Source organism: Ambystoma mexicanum, chromosome 1p, assembly GCF_040938575.1.
Source record: "Ambystoma mexicanum isolate Mex_15411 chromosome 1p, UKY_AmexF1_1, whole genome shotgun sequence".
NCBI lineage: Eukaryota > Metazoa > Chordata > Amphibia > Caudata > Ambystomatidae > Ambystoma > Ambystoma mexicanum.
The window spans coordinates 231,898,111-231,916,170 of NC_090921.1; the positions used below are offsets into that span (position 1 = coordinate 231,898,111).

Genomic DNA, 18,060 nt, shown 5'->3' on the forward strand with positions numbered 1-18,060 from the left:
GGTGGGTGAATGGGAGCTGCGCTGCCCTGGCAGTCCTTCTCACTCACTTGGCCACGAACGGCCACGAACGGCCAGTTTCTATAGACAGGAAAAGTGGACAGAGGCAAGCACACTGGTAGATGAGGGTGGCCTTTGTATGGGTCGCTACTCTGAGTGCAGTTCCCTGAGCACCGTGCCTCAGGAAAGCCAGACTTCTACTGCAGGACTCAGTGGATATCTTTGCAGCCACACGAGGCTGACACCCTTTCAATCTGGGCTTCTGGGGTCTTCTGGGAATTATTTGCATAATAGAAGGTTTCCCGCTTTAAGTTGAAACTGCAGTTCCATCTTCTGCTAAAAGAGGGCAGCAGAGTGCTTTCTTTGCGCAGAAAACAGACAAGCAATGCAATCATCTTATCTACCGTTTCCATTTTTCTTTTCCCATGCCTTTTAAAATATCAAGAGACACGTCTACAAAAGTGCCATGCATTGGCCGGGAATCGAACCCGGGCCTCCCGCATGGGAAGCGAGAATTCTACCACTGAACTACCAATGCTTGACAAGCAGCATTACTGCGGTAGAGCGCTTGATTTAACACACCTGCCAGTTCCATGCGAATGGTCACTCGTAAACTCTTGACTTCTGCTGAAAGCCTCATTGAAGGCCTTTGCAGACGTGTGAGACTGGCACCTACTCGAGCTGGGCCTCTATGAGCTGTTTGCATAATCTGAGATTGCCCTGCTTCCAGTCAAGGCGCAGCGGCCCCTTCTACTAAAAGGGATCAGCAGAGTGATCGCTAGTAGCAGAAATAAGGCAAGCAAGGCAATCAAGGCTTGTTTTTTTGTTTGATCTCTTCCTTTTCACGATGCTTCAAAGTCAACGAAAGGTACATGTGCAAAACGCTCATGCATTGGCCGGGAATCGAACCCGGGCCTCCCGCGTGGCAGGCGAGAATTCTACCACTGAACCACCAATGCCTTACATGCTGCACACTGGCGCTACAGTGCTCTGGACCATTGCAGCCCAGAGCAGCTGATTTAACAGAGCACTGCAGTGACATGAGGATGGCGCCAGCTCCGGTGGGTGAATGGGAGCTGCGCTGCCCTGGCAGTCCTTCTCACTCACTTGGCCACGAACGGCCAGGTTCTATAGACAGGAAAAGTGGACAGAGGCAAGCACACTGGTAGATGAGGGTGGCCTTTGTATGGGTCGCTACTCTGAGTGCAGTTCCCTGAGCACCGTGCCTCAGGAAAGCCAGACTTCTACTGCAGGACTCAGGGGATATCTTTGCAGCCACACGAGGCTGACACCCTTTCAATCTGGGCTTCTGGGGTCTTCTGGGAATTATTTGCATAATAGAAGGTTTCCCGCCTTAAGTTGAAACTGCAGTTCCATCTTCTGCTAAAAGAGGGCAGCAGAGTGCTTTCTTTGCGCAGAAAACAGACAAGCAATGCAATCATCTTATCTACCGTTTCCATTTTTCTTTTCCCATGCCTTTTAAAATATCAAGAGACACGTCTACAAAAGTGCCATGCATTGGCCGGGAATCGAACCCGGGCCTCCCGCTTGGGAAGCGAGAATTCTACCACTGAACTACCAATGCCTGACAAGCAGCATTACTGCGGTAGAGCGCTTGATTTAACACACCTGCCAGTTCCATGCGAATGGTCACTCGTAAACTCTTGACTTCTGCTGAAAGCCTCATTGAAGGCCTTTGCAGACGTGTGAGACTGGCACCTACTCGGGCTGGGCCTCTATGAGCTGTTTGCATAATCTGAGATTGCCCTGCTTCCAGTCAAGGCGCAGCGGCCCCTTCTACTAAAAGGGATCAGCAGAGTGATCGCTAGTAGCAGAAATAAGGCAAGCAAGGCAATCAAGGCTTGTTTTTTTGTTCGGTCTCTTCCTTTTCACGATGCTTCAAAGTCAACGAAAGGTACATGTGCAAAACGCTCATGCATTGGCCGGGAATCGAACCCGGGCCTCCCGCGTGGCAGGCGAGAATTCTACCACTGAACCACCAATGCCTTACATGCTGCACACTGGCGCTACAGTGCTCTGGAGCATTGCAGCCCAGAGCAGCTGATTTAACAGAGCACTGCAGTGACATGAGGATGGCGCCAGCTCCGGTGGGTGAATGGGAGCTGCGCTGCCCTGGCAGTCCTTCTCACTCACTTGGCCACGAACGGCCAGGTTCTATAGACAGGAAAAGTGGACAGAGGCAAGCACACTGGTAGATGAGGGTGGCCTTTGTATGGGTCGCTACTCTGGATGCAGTTCCCTGAGCACCGTGCCTCAGGGAAGCCAGACTTCTACTGCAGGACTCAGGGGATATCTTTGCAGCCACACGAGGCTGACACCCTTTCAATCTGGGCTTCTGGGGTCTTCTGGGAATTATTTGCATAATAGAAGGTTTCCCGCCTTAAGTTGAAACTGCAGTTCCATCTTCTGCTAAAAGAGGGCAGCAGAGTGCTTTCTTTGCGCAGAAAACAGACAAGCAATGCAATCATCTTATCTAACGTTTCCATTTTTCTTTTCCCATGCCTTTTAAAATATCAAGAGACACGTCTACAAAAGTGCCATGCATTGGCCGGGAATCGAACCCGGGCCTCCCGCTTGGGAAGCGAGAATTCTACCACTGAACTACCAATGCCTGACAAGCAGCATTACTGCGGTAGAGCGCTTGATTTAACACACCTGCCAGTTCCATGCGAATGGTCACTCGTAAACTCTTGACTTCTGCTGAAAGCCTCATTGAAGGCCTTTGCAGACGTGTGAGACTGGCACCTACTCGGGCTGGGCCTCTATGAGCTGTTTCATAATCTGAGATTGCCCTGCTTCCAGTCAAGGCGCAGCGGCCCCTTCTACTAAAAGGGATCAGCAGAGTGATCGCTAGTAGCAGAAATAAGGCAAGCAAGGCAATCAAGGCTTGTTTTTTTGTTCCGTCTCTTCCTTTTCACGATGCTTCAAAGTCAACGAAAGGTACATGTGCAAAACGCTCATGCATTGGCCGGGAATCGAACCCGGGCCTCCCGCGTGGCAGGCGAGAATTCTACCACTGAACCACCAATGCCTTACATGCTGCACACTGGCGCTACAGTGCTCTGGAGCATTGCAGCCCAGAGCAGCTGATTTAACAGAGCACTGCAGTGACATGAGGATGGCGCCAGCTCCGGTGGGTGAATGGGAGCTGCGCTGCCCTGGCAGTCCTTCTCACTCACTTGGCCACGAACGGCCACGAACGGCCAGTTTCTATAGACAGGAAAAGTGGACAGAGGCAAGCACACTGGTAGATGAGGGTGGCCTTTGTATGGGTCGCTACTCTGAGTGCAGTTCCCTGAGCACCGTGCCTCAGGAAAGCCAGACTTCTACTGCAGGACTCAGTGGATATCTTTGCAGCCACACGAGGCTGACACCCTTTCAATCTGGGCTTCTGGGGTCTTCTGGGAATTATTTGCATAATAGAAGGTTTCCCGTCTTAAGTTGAAACTGCAGTTCCATCTTCTGCTAAAAGAGGGCAGCAGAGTGCTTTCTTTGCGCAGAAAACAGACAAGCAATGCAATCATCTTATCTACCGTTTCCATTTTTCTTTTCCCATGCCTTTTAAAATATCAAGAGACACGTCTACAAAAGTGCCATGCATTGGCCGGGAATCGAACCCTGGCCTCCCGCTTGGGAAGCGAGAATTCTACCACTGAACTACCAATGCTTGACAAGCAGCATTACTGCGGTAGAGCGCTTGATTTAACACACCTGCCAGTTCCATGCGAATGGTCACTCGTAAACTCTTGACTTCTGCTGAAAGCCTCATTGAAGGCCTTTGCAGACGTGTGAGACTGGCACCTACTCGAGCTGGGCCTCTATGAGCTGTTTGCATAATCTGAGATTTCCCTGCTTCCAGTCAAGGCGCAGCGGCCCCTTCTACTAAAAGGGATCAGCAGAGTGATCGCTAGTAGCAGAAATAAGGCAAGCAAGGCAATCAAGGCTTGTTTTTTTGTTTGATCTCTTCCTTTTCACGATGCTTCAAAGTCAACGAAAGGTACATGTGCAAAACGCTCATGCATTGGCCGGGAATCGAACCCGGGCCTCCCGCGTGGCAGGCGAGAATTCTACCACTGAACCACCAATGCCTTACATGCTGCACACTGGCGCTACAGTGCTCTGGACCATTGCAGCCCAGAGCAGCTGATTTAACAGAGCACTGCAGTGACATGAGGATGGCGCCAGCTCCGGTGGGTGAATGGGAGCTGCGCTGCCCTGGCAGTCCTTCTCACTCACTTGGCCACGAACGGCCAGGTTCTATAGACAGGAAAAGTGGACAGAGGCAAGCACACTGGTAGATGAGGGTGGCCTTTGTATGGGTCGCTACTCTGAGTGCAGTTCCCTGAGCACCGTGCCTCAGGAAAGCCAGACTTCTACTGCAGGACTCAGGGGATATCTTTGCAGCCACACGAGGCTGACACCCTTTCAATCTGGGCTTCTGGGGTCTTCTGGGAATTATTTGCATAATAGAAGGTTTCCCGCCTTAAGTTGAAACTGCAGTTCCATCTTCTGCTAAAAGAGGGCAGCAGAGTGCTTTCTTTGCGCAGAAAACAGACAAGCAATGCAATCATCTTATCTACCGTTTCCATTTTTCTTTTCCCATGCCTTTTAAAATATCAAGAGACACGTCTACAAAAGTGCCATGCATTGGCCGGGAATCGAACCCGGGCCTCCCGCTTGGGAAGCGAGAATTCTACCACTGAACTACCAATGCCTGACAAGCAGCATTACTGCGGTAGAGCGCTTGATTTAACACACCTGCCAGTTCCATGCGAATGGTCACTCGTAAACTCTTGACTTCTGCTGAAAGCCTCATTGAAGGCCTTTGCAGACGTGTGAGACTGGCACCTACTCGGGCTGGGCCTCTATGAGCTGTTTGCATAATCTGAGATTGCCCTGCTTCCAGTCAAGGCGCAGCGGCCCCTTCTACTAAAAGGGATCAGCAGAGTGATCGCTAGTAGCAGAAATAAGGCAAGCAAGGCAATCAAGGCTTGTTTTTTTGTTCGGTCTCTTCCTTTTCACGATGCTTCAAAGTCAACGAAAGGTACATGTGCAAAACGCTCATGCATTGGCCGGGAATCGAACCCGGGCCTCCCGCGTGGCAGGCGAGAATTCTACCACTGAACCACCAATGCCTTACATGCTGCACACTGGCGCTACAGTGCTCTGGAGCATTGCAGCCCAGAGCAGCTGATTTAACAGAGCACTGCAGTGACATGAGGATGGCGCCAGCTCCGGTGGGTGAATGGGAGCTGCGCTGCCCTGGCAGTCCTTCTCACTCACTTGGCCACGAACGGCCAGGTTCTATAGACAGGAAAAGTGGACAGAGGCAAGCACACTGGTAGATGAGGGTGGCCTTTGTATGGGTCGCTACTCTGGATGCAGTTCCCTGAGCACCGTGCCTCAGGAAAGCCAGACTTCTACTGCAGGACTCAGGGGATATCTTTGCAGCCACACGAGGCTGACACCCTTTCAATCTGGGCTTCTGGGGTCTTCTGGGAATTATTTGCATAATAGAAGGTTTCCCGCCTTAAGTTGAAACTGCAGTTCCATCTTCTGCTAAAAGAGGGCAGCAGAGTGCTTTCTTTGCGCAGAAAACAGACAAGCAATGCAATCATCTTATCTACCGTTTCCATTTTTCTTTTCCCATGCCTTTTAAAATATCAAGAGACACGTCTACAAAAGTGCCATGCATTGGCCGGGAATCGAACCCGGGCCTCCCGCTTGGGAAGCGAGAATTCTACCACTGAACTACCAATGCCTGACAAGCAGCATTACTGCGGTAGAGCGCTTGATTTAACACACCTGCCAGTTCCATGCGAATGGTCACTCGTAAACTCTTGACTTCTGCTGAAAGCCTCATTGAAGGCCTTTGCAGACGTGTGAGACTGGCACCTACTCGGGCTGGGCCTCTATGAGCTGTTTCATAATCTGAGATTGCCCTGCTTCCAGTCAAGGCGCAGCGGCCCCTTCTACTAAAAGGGATCAGCAGAGTGATCGCTAGTAGCAGAAATAAGGCAAGCAAGGCAATCAAGGCTTGTTTTTTTGTTCCGTCTCTTCCTTTTCACGATGCTTCAAAGTCAACGAAAGGTACATGTGCAAAAAGCTCATGCATTGGCCGGGAATCGAACCCGGGCCTCCCGCGTGGCAGGCGAGAATTCTACCACTGAACCACCAATGCCTTACATGCTGCACACTGGCGCTACAGTGCTCTGGAGCATTGCAGCCCAGAGCAGCTGATTTAACAGAGCACTGCAGTGACATGAGGATGGCGCCAGCTCCGGTGGGTGAATGGGAGCTGCGCTGCCCTGGCAGTCCTTCTCACTCACTTGGCCACGAACGGCCACGAACGGCCAGTTTCTATAGACAGGAAAAGTGGACAGAGGCAAGCACACTGGTAGATGAGGGTGGCCTTTGTATGGGTCGCTACTCTGAGTGCAGTTCCCTGAGCACCGTGCCTCAGGAAAGCCAGACTTCTACTGCAGGACTCAGTGGATATCTTTGCAGCCACACGAGGCTGACACCCTTTCAATCTGGGCTTCTGGGGTCTTCTGGGAATTATTTGCATAATAGAAGGTTTCCCGCTTTAAGTTGAAACTGCAGTTCCATCTTCTGCTAAAAGAGGGCAGCAGAGTGCTTTCTTTGCGCAGAAAACAGACAAGCAATGCAATCATCTTATCTACCGTTTCCATTTTTCTTTTCCCATGCCTTTTAAAATATCAAGAGACACGTCTACAAAAGTGCCATGCATTGGCCGGGAATCGAACCCGGGCCTCCCGCTTGGGAAGCGAGAATTCTACCACTGAACTACCAATGCTTGACAAGCAGCATTACTGCGGTAGAGCGCTTGATTTAACACACCTGCCAGTTCCATGCGAATGGTCACTCGTAAACTCTTGACTTCTGCTGAAAGCCTCATTGAAGGCCTTTGCAGACGTGTGAGACTGGCACCTACTCGAGCTGGGCCTCTATGAGCTGTTTGCATAATCTGAGATTTCCCTGCTTCCAGTCAAGGCGCAGCGGCCCCTTCTACTAAAAGGGATCAGCAGAGTGATCGCTAGTAGCAGAAATAAGGCAAGCAAGGCAATCAAGGCTTGTTTTTTTGTTTGATCTCTTCCTTTTCACGATGCTTCAAAGTCAACGAAAGGTACATGTGCAAAACGCTCATGCATTGGCCGGGAATCGAACCCGGGCCTCCCGCGTGGCAGGCGAGAATTCTACCACTGAACCACCAATGCCTTACATGCTGCACACTGGCGCTACAGTGCTCTGGACCATTGCAGCCCAGAGCAGCTGATTTAACAGAGCACTGCAGTGACATGAGGATGGCGCCAGCTCCGGTGGGTGAATGGGAGCTGCGCTGCCCTGGCAGTCCTTCTCACTCACTTGGCCACGAACGGCCAGGTTCTATAGACAGGAAAAGTGGACAGAGGCAAGCACACTGGTAGATGAGGGTGGCCTTTGTATGGGTCGCTACTCTGAGTGCAGTTCCCTGAGCACCGTGCCTCAGGAAAGCCAGACTTCTACTGCAGGACTCAGGGGATATCTTTGCAGCCACACGAGGCTGACACCCTTTCAATCTGGGCTTCTGGGGTCTTCTGGGAATTATTTGCATAATAGAAGGTTTCCCGCCTTAAGTTGAAACTGCAGTTCCATCTTCTGCTAAAAGAGGGCAGCAGAGTGCTTTCTTTGCGCAGAAAACAGACAAGCAATGCAATCATCTTATCTACCGTTTCCATTTTTCTTTTCCCATGCCTTTTAAAATATCAAGAGACACGTCTACAAAAGTGCCATGCATTGGCTGGGAATCGAACCCGGGCCTCCCGCTTGGGAAGCGAGAATTCTACCACTGAACTACCAATGCTTGACAAGCAGCATTACTGCGGTAGAGCGCTTGATTTAACACACCTGCCAGTTCCATGCGAATGGTCACTCGTAAACTCTTGACTTCTGCTGAAAGCCTCATTGAAGGCCTTTGCAGACGTGTGAGACTGGCACCTACTCGAGCTGGGCCTCTATGAGCTGTTTGCATAATCTGAGATTGCCCTGCTTCCAGTCAAGGCGCAGCGGCCCCTTCTACTAAAAGGGATCAGCAGAGTGATCGCTAGTAGCAGAAATAAGGCAAGCAAGGCGATCAAGGCTTGTTTTTTTGTTTGATCTCTTCCTTTTCACGATGCTTCAAAGTCAACGAAAGGTACATGTGCAAAATGCTCATGCATTGGCCGGGAATCGAACCCGGGCCTCCCGCGTGGCAGGCGAGAATTCTACCACTGAACCACCAATGCCTTACATGCTGCACACTGGCGCTACAGTGCTCTGGACCATTGCAGCCCAGAGCAGCTGATTTAACAGAGCACTGCAGTGACATGAGGATGGCGCCAGCTCCGGTGGGTGAATGGGAGCTGCGCTGCCCTGGCAGTCCTTCTCACTCACTTGGCCACGAACGGCCAGGTTCTATAGACAGGAAAAGTGGACAGAGGCAAGCACACTGGTAGATGAGGGTGGCCTTTGTATGGGTCGCTACTCTGGATGCAGTTCCCTGAGCACCGTGCCTCAGGAAAGCCAGACTTCTACCGCAGGACTCAGGGGATATCTTTGCAGCCACACGAGGCTGACACCCTTTCAATCTGGGCTTCTGGGGTCTTCTGGGAATTATTTGCATAATAGAAGGTTTCCCGCCTTAAGTTGAAACTGCAGTTCCATCTTCTGCTAAAAGAGGGCAGCAGAGTGCTTTCTTTGCGCAGAAAACAGACAAGCAATGCAATCATCTTATCTACCGTTTCCATTTTTCTTTTCCCATGCCTTTTAAAATATCAAGAGACACGTCTACAAAAGTGCCATGCATTGGCCAGGAATGGAACCCGGGCCTCCCGCTTGGGAAGCGAGAATTCTACCACTGAACTACCAATGCCTGACAAGCAGCATTACTGCGGTAGAGCGCTTGATTTAACACACCTGCCAGTTCCATGCGAATGGTCACTCGTAAACTCTTGACTTCTGCTGAAAGCCTCATTGAAGGCCTTTGCAGAACGGCCACGAACGGCCAGGTTCTATAGACAGGAAAAGTGGACAGAGGCAAGCACACTGGTAGATGAGGGTGGCCTTTGTATGGGTCGCTACTCTGAGTGCAGTTCCCTGAGCACCGTGCCTCAGGAAAGCCAGACTTCTACCGCAGGACTCAGGGGATATCTTTGCAGCCACACGAGGCTGACACCCTTTCAATCTGGGCTTCTGGGGTCTTCTGGGAATTATTTGCATAATAGAAGGTTTCCCGCCTTAAGTTGAAACTGCAGTTCCATCTTCTGCTAAAAGAGGGCAGCAGAGTGCTTTCTTTGCGCAGAAAACAGACAAGCAATGCAATCATCTTATCTACCGTTTCCATTTTTCTTTTCCCATGCCTTTTAAAATATCAAGAGACACGTCTACAAAAGTGCCATGCATTGGCCGGGAATCGAACCCGGGCCTCCCGCTTGGGAAGCGAGAATTCTACCACTGAACTACCAATGCCTGACAAGCAGCATTACTGCGGTAGAGCGCTTGATTTAACACACCTGCCAGTTCCATGCGAATGGTCACTCGTAAACTCTTGACTTCTGCTGAAAGCCTCATTGAAGGCCTTTGCAGACGTGTGAGACTGGCACCTACTCGGGCTGGGCCTCTATGAGCTGTTTGCATAATCTGAGATTGCCCTGCTTCCAGTCAAGGCGCAGCGGCCCCTTCTACTAAAAGGGATCAGCAGAGTGATCGCTAGTAGCAGAAATAAGGCAAGCAAGGCTTGTTTTTTTGTTCGGTCTCTTCCTTTTCACGATGCTTCAAAGTCAACGAAAGGTACATGTGCAAAACGCTCATGCATTGGCCGGGAATCGAACCCGGGCCTCCCGCGTGGCAGGCGAGAATTCTACCACTGAACCACCAATGCCTTACATGCTGCACACTGGCGCTACAGTGCTCTGGACCATTGCAGCCCAGAGCAGCTGATTTAACAGAGCACTGCAGTGACATGAGGATGGCGCCAGCTCCGGTGGGTGAATGGGAGCTGCGCTGCCCTGGCAGTCCTTCTCACTCACTTGGCCACGAACGGCCACGAACGGCCAGTTTCTATAGACAGGAAAAGTGGACAGAGGCAAGCACACTGGTAGATGAGGGTGGCCTTTGTATGGGTCGCTACTCTGAGTGCAGTTCCCTGAGCACCGTGCCTCAGGAAAGCCAGACTTCTACTGCAGGACTCAGTGGATATCTTTGCAGCCACACGAGGCTGACACCCTTTCAATCTGGGCTTCTGGGGTCTTCTGGGAATTATTTGCATAATAGAAGGTTTCCCGCCTTAAGTTGAAACTGCAGTTCCATCTTCTGCTAAAAGAGGGCAGCAGAGTGCTTTCTTTGCGCAGAAAACAGACAAGCAATGCAATCATCTTATCTACCGTTTCCATTTTTCTTTTCCCATGCCTTTTAAAATATCAAGAGACACGTCTACAAAAGTGCCATGCATTGGCCGGGAATCGAACCCGGGCCTCCCGCTTGGGAAGCGAGAATTCTACCACTGAACTACCAATGCTTGACAAGCAGCATTACTGCGGTAGAGCGCTTGATTTAACACACCTGCCAGTTCCATGCGAATGGTCACTCGTAAACTCTTGACTTCTGCTGAAAGCCTCATTGAAGGCCTTTGCAGACGTGTGAGACTGGCACCTACTCGAGCTGGGCCTCTATGAGCTGTTTGCATAATCTGAGATTGCCCTGCTTCCAGTCAAGGCGCAGCGGCCCCTTCTACTAAAAGGGATCAGCAGAGTGATCGCTAGTAGCAGAAATAAGGCAAGCAAGGCAATCAAGGCTTGTTTTTTTGTTTGATCTCTTCCTTTTCACGATGCTTCAAAGTCAACGAAAGGTACATGTGCAAAACGCTCATGCATTGGCCGGGAATCGAACCCGGGCCTCCCGCGTGGCAGGCGAGAATTCTACCACTGAACCACCAATGCCTTACATGCTGCACACTGGCGCTACAGTGCTCTGGACCATTGCAGCCCAGAGCAGCTGATTTAACAGAGCACTGCAGTGACATGAGGATGGCGCCAGCTCCGGTGGGTGAATGGGAGCTGCGCTGCCCTGGCAGTCCTTCTCACTCACTTGGCCACGAACGGCCAGGTTCTATAGACAGGAAAAGTGGACAGAGGCAAGCACACTGGTAGATGAGGGTGGCCTTTGTATGGGTCGCTACTCTGAGTGCAGTTCCCTGAGCACCGTGCCTCAGGAAAGCCAGACTTCTACTGCAGGACTCAGGGGATATCTTTGCAGCCACACGAGGCTGACACCCTTTCAATCTCTGCTTCTGGGGTCTTCTGGGAATTATTTGCATAATAGAAGGTTTCCCGCCTTAAGTTGAAACTGCAGTTCCATCTTCTGCTAAAAGAGGGCAGCAGAGTGCTTTCTTTGCGCAGAAAACAGACAAGCAATGCAATCATCTTATCTACCGTTTCCATTTTTCTTTTCCCATGCCTTTTAAAATATCAAGAGACACGTCTACAAAAGTGCCATGCATTGGCCGGGAATCGAACCCGGGCCTCCCGCTTGGGAAGCGAGAATTCTACCACTGAACTACCAATGCTTGACAAGCAGCATTACTGCGGTAGAGCGCTTGATTTAACACACCTGCCAGTTCCATGCGAATGGTCACTCGTAAACTCTTGACTTCTGCTGAAAGCCTCATTGAAGGCCTTTGCAGACGTGTGAGACTGGCACCTACTCGGGCTGGGCCTCTATGAGCTGTTTGCATAATCTGAGATTGCCCTGCTTCCAGTCAAGGCGCAGCGGCCCCTTCTACTAAAAGGGATCAGCAGAGTGATCGCTAGTAGCAGAAATAAGGCAAGCAAGGCAATCAAGGCTTGTTTTTTTGTTTGATCTCTTCCTTTTCACGATGCTTCAAAGTCAACGAAAGGTACATGTGCAAAACGCTCATGCATTGGCCGGGAATCGAACCCGGGCCTCCCGCGTGGCAGGTGAGAATTCTACCACTGAACCACCAATGCCTTACATGCTGCACACTGGCGCTACAGTGCTCTGGACCATTGCAGCCCAGAGCAGCTGATTTAACAGAGCACTGCAGTGACATGAGGATGGCGCCAGCTCCGGTGGGTGAATGGGAGCTGCGCTGCCCTGGCAGTCCTTCTCACTCACTTGGCCACGAACGGCCAGGTTCTATAGACAGGAAAAGTGGACAGAGGCAAGCACACTGGTAGATGAGGGTGGCCTTTGTATGGGTCGCTACTCTGAGTGCAGTTCCCTGAGCACCGTGCCTCAGGAAAGCCAGACTTCTACTGCAGGACTCAGGGGATATCTTTGCAGCCACACGAGGCTGACACCCTTTCAATCTGGGCTTCTGGGGTCTTCTGGGAATTATTTGCATAATAGAAGGTTTCCCGCCTTAAGTTGAAACTGCAGTTCCATCTTCTGCTAAAAGAGGGCAGCAGAGTGCTTTCTTTGCGCAGAAAACAGACAAGCAATGCAATCATCTTATCTACCGTTTCCATTTTTCTTTTCCCATGCCTTTTAAAATATCAAGAGACACGTCTACAAAAGTGCCATGCATTGGCCGGGAATCGAACCCGGGCCTCCCGCTTGGGAAGCGAGAATTCTACCACTGAACTACCAATGCCTGACAAGCAGCATTACTGCGGTAGAGCGCTTGATTTAACACACCTGCCAGTTCCATGCGAATGGTCACTCGTAAACTCTTGACTTCTGCTGAAAGCCTCATTGAAGGCCTTTGCAGACGTGTGAGACTGGCACCTACTCGGGCTGGGCCTCTATGAGCTGTTTGCATAATCTGAGATTGCCCTGCTTCCAGTCAAGGCGCAGCGGCCCCTTCTACTAAAAGGGATCAGCAGAGTGATCGCTAGTAGCAGAAATAAGGCAAGCAAGGCTTGTTTTTTTGTTCGGTCTCTTCCTTTTCACGATGCTTCAAAGTCAACGAAAGGTACATGTGCAAAACGCTCATGCATTGGCCGGGAATCGAACCCGGGCCTCCCGCGTGGCAGGCGAGAATTCTACCACTGAACCACCAATGCCTTACATGCTGCACACTGGCGCTACAGTGCTCTGGACCATTGCAGCCCAGAGCAGCTGATTTAACAGAGCACTGCAGTGACATGAGGATGGCGCCAGCTCCGGTGGGTGAATGGGAGCTGCGCTGCCCTGGCAGTCCTTCTCACTCACTTGGCCACGAACGGCCACGAACGGCCAGGTTCTATAGACAGGAAAAGTGGACAGAGGCAAGCACACTGGTAGATGAGGGTGGCCTTTGTATGGGTCGCTACTCTGAGTGCAGTTCCCTGAGCACCGTGCCTCAGGAAAGCCAGACTTCTACTGCAGGACTCAGTGGATATCTTTGCAGCCACACGAGGCTGACACCCTTTCAATCTGGGCTTCTGGGGTCTTCTGGGAATTATTTGCATAATAGAAGGTTTCCCGCCTTAAGTTGAAACTGCAGTTCCATCTTCTGCTAAAAGAGGGCAGCAGAGTGCTTTCTTTGCGCAGAAAACAGACAAGCAATGCAATCATCTTATCTACCGTTTCCATTTTTCTTTTCCCATGCCTTTTAAAATATCAAGAGACACGTCTACAAAAGTGCCATGCATTGGCTGGGAATCGAACCCGGGCCTCCCGCTTGGGAAGCGAGAATTCTACCACTGAACTACCAATGCTTGACAAGCAGCATTACTGCGGTAGAGCGCTTGATTTAACACACCTGCCAGTTCCATGCGAATGGTCACTCGTAAACTCTTGACTTCTGCTGAAAGCCTCATTGAAGGCCTTTGCAGACGTGTGAGACTGGCACCTACTCGAGCTGGGCCTCTATGAGCTGTTTGCATAATCTGAGATTGCCCTGCTTCCAGTCAAGGCGCAGCGGCCCCTTCTACTAAAAGGGATCAGCAGAGTGATCGCTAGTAGCAGAAATAAGGCAAGCAAGGCGATCAAGGCTTGTGTTTTTGTTTGATCTCTTCCTTTTCACGATGCTTCAAAGTCAACGAAAGGTACATGTGCAAAATGCTCATGCATTGGCCGGGAATCGAACCCGGGCCTCCCGCGTGGCAGGCGAGAATTCTACCACTGAACCACCAATGCCTTACATGCTGCACACTGGCGCTACAGTGCTCTGGACCATTGCAGCCCAGAGCAGCTGATTTAACAGAGCACTGCAGTGACATGAGGATGGCGCCAGCTCCGGTGGGTGAATGGGAGCTGCGCTGCCCTGGCAGTCCTTCTCACTCACTTGGCCACGAACGGCCAGGTTCTATAGACAGGAAAAGTGGACAGAGGCAAGCACACTGGTAGATGAGGGTGGCCTTTGTATGGGTCGCTACTCTGGATGCAGTTCCCTGAGCACCGTGCCTCAGGAAAGCCAGACTTCTACCGCAGGACTCAGGGGATATCTTTGCAGCCACACGAGGCTGACACCCTTTCAATCTGGGCTTCTGGGGTCTTCTGGGAATTATTTGCATAATAGAAGGTTTCCCGCCTTAAGTTGAAACTGCAGTTCCATCTTCTGCTAAAAGAGGGCAGCAGAGTGCTTTCTTTGCGCAGAAAACAGACAAGCAATGCAATCATCTTATCTACCGTTTCCATTTTTCTTTTCCCATGCCTTTTAAAATATCAAGAGACACGTCTACAAAAGTGCCATGCATTGGCCAGGAATGGAACCCGGGCCTCCCGCTTGGGAAGCGAGAATTCTACCACTGAACTACCAATGCCTGACAAGCAGCATTACTGCGGTAGAGCGCTTGATTTAACACACCTGCCAGTTCCATGCGAATGGTCACTCGTAAACTCTTGACTTCTGCTGAAAGCCTCATTGAAGGCCTTTGCAGAACGGCCACGAACGGCCAGGTTCTATAGACAGGAAAAGTGGACAGAGGCAAGCACACTGGTAGATGAGGGTGGCCTTTGTATGGGTCGCTACTCTGAGTGCAGTTCCCTGAGCACCGTGCCTCAGGAAAGCCAGACTTCTACCGCAGGACTCAGGGGATATCTTTGCAGCCACACGAGGCTGACACCCTTTCAATCTGGGCTTCTGGGGTCTTCTGGGAATTATTTGCATAATAGAAGGTTTCCCGCCTTAAGTTGAAACTGCAGTTCCATCTTCTGCTAAAAGAGGGCAGCAGAGTGCTTTCTTTGCGCAGAAAACAGACAAGCAATGCAATCATCTTATCTACCGTTTCCATTTTTCTTTTCCCATGCCTTTTAAAATATCAAGAGACACGTCTACAAAAGTGCCATGCATTGGCCGGGAATCGAACCCGGGCCTCCCGCTTGGGAAGCGAGAATTCTACCACTGAACTACCAATGCCTGACAAGCAGCATTACTGCGGTAGAGCGCTTGATTTAACACACCTGCCAGTTCCATGCGAATGGTCACTCGTAAACTCTTGACTTCTGCTGAAAGCCTCATTGAAGGCCTTTGCAGACGTGTGAGACTGGCACCTACTCGGGCTGGGCCTCTATGAGCTGTTTGCATAATCTGAGATTGCCCTGCTTCCAGTCAAGGAGCAGCGGCCCCTTCTACTAAAAGGGATCAGCAGAGTGATCGCTAGTAGCAGAAATAAGGCAAGCAAGGCTTGTTTTTTTGTTCGGTCTCTTCCTTTTCACGATGCTTCAAAGTCAACGAAAGGTACATGTGCAAAACGCTCATGCATTGGCCGGGAATCGAACCCGGGTCTCCCGCGTGGCAGGCGAGAATTCTACCACTGAACCACCAATGCCTTACATGCTGCACACTGGCGCTACAGTGCTCTGGAGCATTGCAGCCCAGAGCAGCTGATTTAACAGAGCACTGCAGTGACATGAGGATGGCGCCAGCTCCGGTGGGTGAATGGGAGCTGCGCTGCCCTGGCAGTCCTTCTCACTCACTTGGCCACGAACGGCCACGAACGGCCAGGTTCTATAGACAGGAAAAGTGGACAGAGGCAAGCACACTGGTAGATGAGGGTGGCCTTTGTATGGGTCGCTACTCTGAGTGCAGTTCCCTGAGCACCGTGCCTAAGGAAAGCCAGACTTCTACTGCAGGACTCAGGGGATATCTTTGCAGCCACACGAGGCTGACACCCTTTCAATCTGGGCTTCTGGGGTCTTCTGGGAATTATTTGCATAATAGAAGGTTTCCCGCCTTAAGTTGAAACTGCAGTTCCATCTTCTGCTAAAAGAGGGCAGCAGAGTGCTTTCTTTGCGCAGAAAACAGACAAGCAATGCAATCATCTTATCTACCGTTTCCATTTTTCTTTTCCCATGCCTTTTAAAATATCAAGAGACACGTCTACAAAAGTGCCATGCATTGGCCGGGAATCGAACCCGGGCCTCCCGCTTGGGAAGCGAGAATTCTACCACTGAACTACCAATGCTTGACAAGCAGCATTACTGCGGTAGAGCGCTTGATTTAACACACCTGCCAGTTCCATGCGAATGGTCACTCGTAAACTCTTGACTTCTGCTGAAAGCCTCATTGAAGGCCTTTGCAGACGTGTGAGACTGGCACCTACTCGGGCTGGGCCTCTATGAGCTGTTTGCATAATCTGAGATTGCCCTGCTTCCAGTCAAGGCGCAAGGGCCCCTTCTACTAAAAGGGATCAGCAGAGTGATCGCTAGTAGCAGAAATAAGGCAAGCAAGGCAATCAAGGCTTGTTTTTTTGTTTGATCTCTTCCTTTTCACGATGCTTCAAAGTCAACGAAAGGTACATGTGCAAAACGCTCATGCATTGGCCGGGAATCGAACCCGGGCCTCCCGCGTGGCAGGCGAGAATTCTACCACTGAACCACCAATGCCTTACATGCTGCACACTGGCGCTACAGTGCTCTGGACCATTGCAGCCCAGAGCAGCTGATTTAACAGAGCACTGCAGTGACATGAGGATGGCGCCAGCTCCGGTGGGTGAATGGGAGCTGCGCTGCCCTGGCAGTCCTTCTCACTCACTTGGCCACGAACGGCCAGGTTCTATAGACAGGAAAAGTGGACAGAGGCAAGCACACTGGTAGATGAGGGTGGCCTTTGTATGGGTCGCTACTCTGAGTGCAGTTCCCTGAGCACCGTGCCTCAGGAAAGCCAGACTTCTACTGCAGGACTCAGGGGATATCTTTGCAGCCACACGAGGCTGACACCCTTTCAATCTGGGCTTCTGGGGTCTTCTGGGAATTATTTGCATAATAGAAGGTTTCCCGCCTTAAGTTGAAACTGCAGTTCCATCTTCTGCTAAAAGAGGGCAGCAGAGTGCTTTCTTTGCGCAGAAAACAGACAAGCAATGCAATCATCTTATCTACCGTTTCCATTTTTCTTTTCCCATGCCTTTTAAAATATCAAGAGACACGTCTACAAAAGTGCCATGCATTGGCCGGGAATCGAACCCGGGCCTCCCGCTTGGGAAGCGAGAATTCTACCACTGAACTACCAATGCCTGACAAGCAGCATTACTGCGGTAGAGCGCTTGATTTAACACACCTGCCAGTTCCATGCGAATGGTCACTCGTAAACTCTTGACTTCTGCTGAAAGCCTCATTGAAGGCCTTTGCAGACGTGTGAGACTGGCACCTACTCGGGCTGGGCCTCTATGAGCTGTTTGCATAATCTGAGATTGCCCTGCTTCCAGTCAAGGCGCAGCGGCCCCTTCTACTAAAAGGGATCAGCAGAGTGATCGCTAGTAGCAGAAATAAGGCAAGCAAGGCAATCAAGGCTTGTTTTTTTGTTCGGTCTCTTCCTTTTCACGATGCTTCAAAGTCAACGAAAGGTACATGTGCAAAACGCTCATGCATTGGCCGGGAATCGAACCCGGGCCTCCCACGTGGCAGGCGAGAATTCTACCACTGAACCACCAATGCCTTACATGCTGCACACTGGCGCTACAGTGCTCTGGAGCATTGCAGCCCAGAGCAGCTGATTTAACAGAGCACTGCAGTGACATGAGGATGGCGCCAGCTCCGGTGGGTGAATGGGAGCTGCGCTGCCCTGGCAGTCCTTCTCACTCACTTGGCCACGAACGGCCAGGTTCTATAGACAGGAAAAGT

The 18,060-nt window shown here is 51.0% G+C and overlaps 27 non-coding genes across 27 annotated transcripts; all 27 read right to left on the reverse strand.

Annotated features, from left to right (window-relative positions):
* Positions 1-464: 464 nt before the first annotated feature.
* TRNAG-CCC (transfer RNA glycine (anticodon CCC)) lies at positions 465-535 on the reverse strand. The gene has a single exon. It is a non-coding gene; the product is annotated as a tRNA-Gly (tRNA).
* Positions 536-885: 350 nt separating this feature from the next.
* On the reverse strand, positions 886-956 carry TRNAG-GCC (transfer RNA glycine (anticodon GCC)). Its single transcript has one exon. It is a non-coding gene; the product is annotated as a tRNA-Gly (tRNA).
* Positions 957-1,511: 555 nt separating this feature from the next.
* Positions 1,512-1,582, reverse strand: TRNAG-CCC (transfer RNA glycine (anticodon CCC)). Its single transcript has one exon. It is a non-coding gene; the product is annotated as a tRNA-Gly (tRNA).
* Positions 1,583-1,932: 350 nt separating this feature from the next.
* On the reverse strand, positions 1,933-2,003 carry TRNAG-GCC (transfer RNA glycine (anticodon GCC)). Its single transcript has one exon. It is a non-coding gene; the product is annotated as a tRNA-Gly (tRNA).
* A 555-nt stretch (positions 2,004-2,558) lies between these two features.
* Positions 2,559-2,629, reverse strand: TRNAG-CCC (transfer RNA glycine (anticodon CCC)). The gene has a single exon. It is a non-coding gene; the product is annotated as a tRNA-Gly (tRNA).
* Positions 2,630-2,978: 349 nt separating this feature from the next.
* Positions 2,979-3,049, reverse strand: TRNAG-GCC (transfer RNA glycine (anticodon GCC)). The gene has a single exon. It is a non-coding gene; the product is annotated as a tRNA-Gly (tRNA).
* Positions 3,050-3,614: 565 nt separating this feature from the next.
* On the reverse strand, positions 3,615-3,685 carry TRNAG-CCC (transfer RNA glycine (anticodon CCC)). The gene has a single exon. It is a non-coding gene; the product is annotated as a tRNA-Gly (tRNA).
* Positions 3,686-4,035: 350 nt separating this feature from the next.
* TRNAG-GCC (transfer RNA glycine (anticodon GCC)) lies at positions 4,036-4,106 on the reverse strand. Its single transcript has one exon. It is a non-coding gene; the product is annotated as a tRNA-Gly (tRNA).
* Positions 4,107-4,661: 555 nt separating this feature from the next.
* TRNAG-CCC (transfer RNA glycine (anticodon CCC)) lies at positions 4,662-4,732 on the reverse strand. Its single transcript has one exon. It is a non-coding gene; the product is annotated as a tRNA-Gly (tRNA).
* A 350-nt stretch (positions 4,733-5,082) lies between these two features.
* On the reverse strand, positions 5,083-5,153 carry TRNAG-GCC (transfer RNA glycine (anticodon GCC)). Its single transcript has one exon. It is a non-coding gene; the product is annotated as a tRNA-Gly (tRNA).
* A 555-nt stretch (positions 5,154-5,708) lies between these two features.
* On the reverse strand, positions 5,709-5,779 carry TRNAG-CCC (transfer RNA glycine (anticodon CCC)). The gene has a single exon. It is a non-coding gene; the product is annotated as a tRNA-Gly (tRNA).
* Positions 5,780-6,128: 349 nt separating this feature from the next.
* Positions 6,129-6,199, reverse strand: TRNAG-GCC (transfer RNA glycine (anticodon GCC)). Its single transcript has one exon. It is a non-coding gene; the product is annotated as a tRNA-Gly (tRNA).
* Positions 6,200-6,764: 565 nt separating this feature from the next.
* TRNAG-CCC (transfer RNA glycine (anticodon CCC)) lies at positions 6,765-6,835 on the reverse strand. Its single transcript has one exon. It is a non-coding gene; the product is annotated as a tRNA-Gly (tRNA).
* Positions 6,836-7,185: 350 nt separating this feature from the next.
* Positions 7,186-7,256, reverse strand: TRNAG-GCC (transfer RNA glycine (anticodon GCC)). The gene has a single exon. It is a non-coding gene; the product is annotated as a tRNA-Gly (tRNA).
* A 976-nt stretch (positions 7,257-8,232) lies between these two features.
* TRNAG-GCC (transfer RNA glycine (anticodon GCC)) lies at positions 8,233-8,303 on the reverse strand. The gene has a single exon. It is a non-coding gene; the product is annotated as a tRNA-Gly (tRNA).
* Positions 8,304-9,454: 1,151 nt separating this feature from the next.
* Positions 9,455-9,525, reverse strand: TRNAG-CCC (transfer RNA glycine (anticodon CCC)). The gene has a single exon. It is a non-coding gene; the product is annotated as a tRNA-Gly (tRNA).
* A 341-nt stretch (positions 9,526-9,866) lies between these two features.
* Positions 9,867-9,937, reverse strand: TRNAG-GCC (transfer RNA glycine (anticodon GCC)). The gene has a single exon. It is a non-coding gene; the product is annotated as a tRNA-Gly (tRNA).
* Positions 9,938-10,502: 565 nt separating this feature from the next.
* Positions 10,503-10,573, reverse strand: TRNAG-CCC (transfer RNA glycine (anticodon CCC)). Its single transcript has one exon. It is a non-coding gene; the product is annotated as a tRNA-Gly (tRNA).
* Positions 10,574-10,923: 350 nt separating this feature from the next.
* Positions 10,924-10,994, reverse strand: TRNAG-GCC (transfer RNA glycine (anticodon GCC)). The gene has a single exon. It is a non-coding gene; the product is annotated as a tRNA-Gly (tRNA).
* A 555-nt stretch (positions 10,995-11,549) lies between these two features.
* On the reverse strand, positions 11,550-11,620 carry TRNAG-CCC (transfer RNA glycine (anticodon CCC)). The gene has a single exon. It is a non-coding gene; the product is annotated as a tRNA-Gly (tRNA).
* Positions 11,621-12,596: 976 nt separating this feature from the next.
* TRNAG-CCC (transfer RNA glycine (anticodon CCC)) lies at positions 12,597-12,667 on the reverse strand. Its single transcript has one exon. It is a non-coding gene; the product is annotated as a tRNA-Gly (tRNA).
* A 341-nt stretch (positions 12,668-13,008) lies between these two features.
* On the reverse strand, positions 13,009-13,079 carry TRNAG-GCC (transfer RNA glycine (anticodon GCC)). The gene has a single exon. It is a non-coding gene; the product is annotated as a tRNA-Gly (tRNA).
* A 986-nt stretch (positions 13,080-14,065) lies between these two features.
* On the reverse strand, positions 14,066-14,136 carry TRNAG-GCC (transfer RNA glycine (anticodon GCC)). Its single transcript has one exon. It is a non-coding gene; the product is annotated as a tRNA-Gly (tRNA).
* Positions 14,137-15,287: 1,151 nt separating this feature from the next.
* TRNAG-CCC (transfer RNA glycine (anticodon CCC)) lies at positions 15,288-15,358 on the reverse strand. The gene has a single exon. It is a non-coding gene; the product is annotated as a tRNA-Gly (tRNA).
* A 977-nt stretch (positions 15,359-16,335) lies between these two features.
* On the reverse strand, positions 16,336-16,406 carry TRNAG-CCC (transfer RNA glycine (anticodon CCC)). The gene has a single exon. It is a non-coding gene; the product is annotated as a tRNA-Gly (tRNA).
* Positions 16,407-16,756: 350 nt separating this feature from the next.
* On the reverse strand, positions 16,757-16,827 carry TRNAG-GCC (transfer RNA glycine (anticodon GCC)). Its single transcript has one exon. It is a non-coding gene; the product is annotated as a tRNA-Gly (tRNA).
* Positions 16,828-17,382: 555 nt separating this feature from the next.
* TRNAG-CCC (transfer RNA glycine (anticodon CCC)) lies at positions 17,383-17,453 on the reverse strand. Its single transcript has one exon. It is a non-coding gene; the product is annotated as a tRNA-Gly (tRNA).
* Positions 17,454-18,060: the final 607 nt, after the last annotated feature.